Source organism: Macrobrachium rosenbergii, chromosome 10 (assembly GCF_040412425.1).
Source record: "Macrobrachium rosenbergii isolate ZJJX-2024 chromosome 10, ASM4041242v1, whole genome shotgun sequence".
Classification (NCBI taxonomy): Eukaryota; Metazoa; Arthropoda; class Malacostraca; order Decapoda; family Palaemonidae; genus Macrobrachium; species Macrobrachium rosenbergii.
In genome coordinates, this window is record NC_089750.1 from 40724927 (window position 1) to 40731969 (window position 7043).

Consider the following 7043-nt stretch of genomic DNA (forward strand, 5'->3'; position numbering starts at 1 on the left):
TATACAAAAAGAAGGCATACAAAGATCTGAACTGTAACCTTTATAAACATGCCTTATAAAGAGATTAATCAAAATTTTCGTAGTCAAAGTCAGCTGGTAATAAACCAAACCATTTTAATTTGAGAAATATTGAATTGGGTGTCTCTCTCTCTCTCTCTCTCTCTCTCTCTCTCTCTCTCTCTCTCTCTCTCTCTCTCTCTCTCTCTCTCTCTCTTACATAATTTCAATTCCAAAATAGGCTAAGCCAACTAAAATACTCTTCTATTGATATAGCAAATAAATAATATTTACCTGGAGTTATATCCTTTGTTGAGTAGGCACAGCAGTATCTTTCAATTTGTGTGCATTTTTACGATGATAATCTAAACGTATATTTCTATGGCTTTCTCCAATATCACCAGGGACAAAATGAATGGAGCATATTCTTGCATTCTCCACGTTGAAATCATCTTTCCTTTTGAACAGATTAACCCAAGTTTTGCAAAATAAAATGCCTTTTTCTTGGCGATGACGATCATGATTATCGCAACCAAACACAGCTGACTGAATGTTAAAAGATCGACGAATTCCCTCCAAAACAGTATGAGTCAATGAACCTCTGCCACTTACTCAGCTGGGTTCCAAGTGACGTCACTGCGCGGGAAAACATAAAATTCGTTCTCTCACGAACTCACCTTACTCTTCTTCCACCTTGCTCCAGCCATTCGCGACGCTCACACCCAAAGATGTACAACCCGAACCACCATTCTATACCCTGAACCTGGCCAATTTAAACAGTTCACCAAAGTGAAAGTGCTGAATAAAAGCTCAAACGTCGCCTTCTTAGATTTTGAGGCGTACAACAGACAGCAAGAAGAAGAAGATGAAAACCCGAGAATCGTTTCGAAGCAGAAAGCATACACATATTGCTACGTCATTGTCGATGGCAGAAGCGGCGAATACTGCGTACACAGAGTAGGTGTAGGTGAACAGTGTGTTGCCGATTTTCTCGATAAAATTGCGAGAGACTGGGCCAGGTTATGTGAGAGGAAATTAAATGTGAAACAAGTTGAAAGATCCCTGCCCGTTTTAGTGCGTAATTTATCATATGATGCCGCCCTCATCTTGAAAGAAGCGTCCGCCAAACACAACTTTGAAATTCTGAAACGCGATGGGGGTACATTTTATGCACTGAAAACGGGTAACATCCGACTGATGGATAGTTTGAATATGATAAGAGGATCGCTATCCAGTCTCGCTTCGAGCCATATTAAACAGAAGGGGTCACTGGAAATCACACGTCGGATGTTATCCAAATATCCTGACGAGTGCACAGAACTGGTTTTAAGTAAGGGTAAACAGTATTACCCCTATGTTTATGTCACAGGTTTCAATGTGTTGAAAAAAACGAGTGTCCCTCTTAAAGTGCATTTCAGTTCCTCACTGACGGGGGAAAGCATACCCGACGAAGGATACGAGCACATCTGCAAAGTGCTTGATTATACCATTTTATATTTGGTTATGGATGTGGGATTATTGTGCGATGTTTACTCAGCTTGGAGGAATGCCGCTTACGCGCAATTTGGATTAGACCCGATCTATTATTTAACCTCTACCTCTCTCTCTCTAGATGCATTTCTTCACTCTTCACGAACGCGCCTCCCCCTAATTTCTGACGGGGAAACCTACCAGTTGATTTCCAACAACATTAGAGGCGGTTTCTGCAGTCTAGTCCAAAGACACGCCATAGCCAACAATCCCGAGTTAAATCCTAATTTTAAAACGGGTGACAAACAATCATATGTATTATATGTTGATTTCACTAGTCTTTATCCCACAGCCATGAGCAGATAGGCTATAAAATGCCTCTGGATGAAGTAACGGAGCTCTCCCCCGCCGAACTTGAGAGTTTTATCGCCAGCGATATCACGAGCATCAATTCACAGGGAGAATACGGCTACTTCATCCTCCTCGATACCAAGAAGGTTAGAGACGATGTCGCCCTCCGGACTGATGACTTCCCTCTGGCCCTGCACCATAGGAACGTGACTTTCCAACACCTCTCCCCATATACTAAAAGTCTATTGGAAAAATTCAATGTGAAGCTGCCTAAGAAAAATGTCAAACTGGTGGGTACACATTTGCCAATGTGCAACTATCTGATCTGTCTTCCTCTTTTACAAACGCTGATAAGACTCGGGTTGGAAGTGGAGAGGATAAGGAAAGTTTACAAATTCAAGCAGGGATATTATTTGAGGGAATACATCACTAAGAATGCAGAGAGGAGAGCGAAAGAAACGGACCCCGACAAGAGGAACACCATCAAAATCTTGATGAATGGTCTTTTTGGTGTAACCATTAAAAACCCTTTAAACTATTCCACCAGGACTGTTGTTACCACCAACGAAACCTCGCTGCTTAGAAATGTGTCTGAGCACACGTACAAATCTTTTGAGAGGTTGGAGGAATATCGGTACATTGTGAATCACAAGGAGACTGTCAAAGCTGAATCCCCGATCTATATCGGATTCAGCATACTGGATCTGGCAAAGGACATGATGTACAAGTTCCGCTACGACATTCTTCAAAAACTGTATGGCGAGAGAGTTAAGCTTCTGTACACTGACACCGACAGTTTGATCTTCTCCCTGGAAACGGACGATCTCACACGCGAATTGAAGGATGTGCTCAAACCCCATTTGGATTTGAATAACTTCCCTAAAACTCACACAGCGTATGACAGTTCGCGCCAGGGAAAACTCGGACTTGTTAAAGTCGAAACAGGAGCTGAACTCATCAGAGAATTCATCGGTGTTAAACCTAAAATGAATTCTTACGAAACACAAAACAGTCGGTGCAATACTTTAAAGGGGATTCAAAGTTGCAGGCAAAAAACCATTAGTCATAGTCAATACCTGGATGTAATAAAAAATAATGAGATTACGCACACTACAGTGCACAATTTGCAGATGATGCAGAGAACAATGTGTCACACCCAGCAGAGGAAGGTAGCTCTATGTCCTTTAGAGGACAAGAGATGTTACCTCTCTCCAATTAAATCTTTCGCTTACGGACATCCACAGATTGCAGCGAGCGAGTTAGAGGAAGCCGTTAGCGAAGATGATGACACATTACCTCGAGCACCATCGCCGCCCTTCCCTCCACCTATGCCAAGTACATCCAGAATTCCTGATGTACAACCCTTTACTCTGGCGATTCAGTACCCCCGGATAAAAGGTTGTTCTAAAAGACGGAGAGTGGACAGCAAATTGGTGGATGAGCAACAGCAGCAGCAGCAGCTGTTGCAACCTGCATGGGCTAAGCTGATGCCCTTCCCACCTGCCAAGAAAAGACGGCTGAGCTTGAGTAGACGTGTGTGAGAAGAATGTATAGTTTTTCAATTAATGTAAATATGTACCATAGTAAGAGTATACACGTCACTCACTCAGCCTAAATGCCTTGTTTGTATGTGTATATATATATATATATATATATATATATGCATATATATATATATATATATATATATATATATATATATATATATATATATATATATATATATATATTTTTATATATATATATATAATAATGTAAATATATTTTATATTTATATGTAATTTTCAAATAATGTAAATATGTTTTATAGTCAGAGTATTCGCATCACTCGCTCTGTGAATAAAAAAAAAAAATGCTCGCTTGTATATAACCATCACCAGCTAAAAAATATACACATGTATATGCCCTGTAATATATACATATGTCAATAAAAAAGGTTATTTATTAAAATTAATTTTCTCTACAACCTTCATTTTTCTCTACAACCTTTCCAAGGAGAAATCTTAAACCTTTTCGCTGTTCCTGCGTGGATTATCATAGCGGGTTTCAGCAATAGTGGCAAATCTGTGTTGTGTCAAAACATGATAGACATGTATGAGGCTAACTTTCACTGTATTTGTAAAGGCTCGCGAAGGTGACCTTTGAAAAGTTGGGTCAGCTATTCGCAGGGTCCATTTTCACTACATGCAGCAGATAGGAAAACTGCTGAAGCAATTCGCATACCACAAGGGTCGAAGAAACCACCTTGGTGACCGGACACGGGCTGGCAAATGCGTTTTCAGCAAAGAACGTTCTAGAAGCTGAACCAGTTACAAAATCCGGTTTTGAAGGATGCATGTCGATAGTGACGCCTTGAAATACAGAGGCGTGTCTTGCCGAACTTTGACCTCGAATGATGTCATACAAAAGTACGTTCGTTCATGCGTTACATAATGAATATAATGGGAGGAACTGTTGTTCGAATCGGACTTGTGAGATCCGATTCATGTGTGTCTGAAGATGTGAGTGATTTTTCACATGGAGACTGTCCCAGAGGACTTGTGGAGTGAGTAAGAATTCATATACATTTTAGACTTTGTTTTTCAGAACTGTGAATACACGGTATCTCCTGTGACAGTGGAAGATGTATTTCTGCAATTTTTTTACATTTTATGATTTTTAATGTGACGTTTGTTCTTTCACAGGTATTTCTGTTCCACTCCATTCCTATTCCTTTTTCCTCTCTCCCTCCTACAAGAATGAGAGTGGTATGACATTTGAGATGACCAGATTTTACTGATTGACCTGTTCATGATTTGACAGATGAGTTATTTTCTGTATTCCCTTAGGTATTTGAGTGTTTATGATTTTGGAGCATTATTTCCTTAGAAGATTTTTTGATGGTTATGTGAAACATTGGATTTCATTCTTCGTAATTTTTAAGTTATTTTTCGTTGATTTTTGTCAATAAAGGGTTTTAGTTTTGTACTTAGTATCTCATTCCAGTAGTCCTCAGATTTTAGTTAGGGAAAGATAGAACTTATGATATCGGCTCACGTTACACATAATGTCTCGGGATAAGCGAGATCAAACCTCTGTTCATAAAGCAGAGACTTAAATCAAGTATAGGCTCAGAAATGGCCTTTACAGTTTTTGGTGGCAGCGTAAAAGGTAGCGTATAAGGTAGTTAGGGCAGTTAGAAGGTGTTAAATAATTAGGCATGTATACGTTTCCGAAGAGACATAAATTAGTGTTGGCATCTCAGGATAGGATTTTGTGGGAGTCAGCAGTTACTGGGGGCGAGCCGTGAGCATCTCTCTCGCTAGCTAGTGTTTCATGAAGAGTGCTTTGGGTAGGGGGTAAAAACAGTGATATTGTGCAATAATTGCGATATTAAGACCGCTATGCGTGTGTTAAAACACGTGAAGACGCGCGAGTGTTTTTTGTTTCTCTCTCTCTTCGCTTGATGGAAATTCGCGCGCTGCTAACGTAAGTGTTGTGATGTTATCTTTTTTTTTTTAGTTGTGTTAATGTGAAATTGTCCTTTTCGTTGGGTTGTAACTGGTGATAGGGACAACTGTGTGTTTTTTGTCGTTGAGTTTTGACTAGTATTTCGGTTGCAACGAGTGTGTTACGTCATCACCACGGTGACATAGTAATTGCGTCACGAGTTTGGGCGGAGCGTCGTACTTGCTTTGCCACGCCTAGTGAAGCGCTGAGCGTATTATGGTGCGTTGTATTTTCTTTTCTTTTTTTTTATAGCAATCTGCGGTACGCATCGGCGTGTATTATGCAAGGGTGATATTTGGTTGTTGGGTTATTTCTGGGAACTTTAATATTTGGGTAGTATCCTACGTGATATTTATGAGTTGCAGGGTGCAAAACAGTTTTTGCACAAGTGTGAATGCACTTCTTGGTTTTTGTAGTCACACATGTATGTGCGTGTGGGTATGTGTGTGTGAGTATGTGGGCAGAGCACTTGCCTTTGCTTGAGTGACACTTTCCGTTTGGACAAAGGGAAGTGTTGATCCAGCAGTTTTTGACATTGAGAGATTTTGATGCAAGCCTCAAATACATTGAAGGTAAGCATAATGTGGTTGCAGGTGCATTGAGCAGATATTTTCCAGTTGAGGATGAGGGAGTACAGACCGAATCCTATGTGGAAGACGAGAGGGGACATTTGGTGTCTAATGTCTCGGATACTAGTAGTTCTGAGATATCGCATGTAGAGGACAAACACGTTTCTACAGTGCATACTTCGGGGAGAAATAGTGAGTCGGCAGTCTCGGAAGAGATTGTTGTTCGTGATGTTGAGGGAAACGTTGTGTGTTATGTTACTGGTGAAAATATCACTTGGGACATACCTTTGCTAGAAGAGAAGCAAGATGAGGATAAATTGTTGTCAGATCAGATACTAAGGCATTTCTTAGGGGAGTTTCACCGAAGAAAGGGTATAAGTTGCCTTTTTCTGGACTAGAGTTGGAGAATAATTTATTAGTTAGGAAAGTTAAGTATAACTTGCGAAGTAGTCTAAGCAGGGGTGAAATTACACAAATCATCGTGCCAGAGAGTCTAGTACCACAAGTTCTAGACATTGTACATTGTAAATTTGGTTCTCCTCATTTAGGTGTTGACAAGACGTATGAAAACGTCAGGTCAAAGTTCTTTTGGAAAAATATGTTTTCTGCAGTAGAGGCCTTTGTGAAGAATTGCGCTATTTGCAAAGCGAATAAGCCAAATTTGTCTCCCAATGAAGCGCTTTTTGGATACCCAGCGCGAGGCGCGTTTGATCTATAACCCTTTCCGACAGGTGATGAGGTTGTAAAATCGCTGATTTCAACAGCGAAAGAGAGATATGCGCGCCTTGCTAAGAATCTTGAGATGAAAATGCAAGACATGGTAGATAGGAGTAATGCAAAGCCAGATAGAGTCAAAGTGGCTGTTGAAGATAGAGTTTATTTGAAGATAAATGTCAGGAATCAGCTGAACTATAAGCTAGGTCCTAAGTTTGAAGGTCCGTTCCGCGTTGTCGAAGCAAAATTGGGTAATAGATTTATTGTTGTGAATGAAAACACAGGTGTGTCTCGTTTGACACATATTTCTAAGATTAAAAAGACGGGTTAATGGATTTTGGCATGGATGCATTCCTGGGTTGTATTGTTGTTATGGTAATGGGTAGTTAAGGGTCATTTTTTTTTCCTTTCGGGTGTTAATGGGTTGTAAATAGGCATGACTTGTAGTTTGTT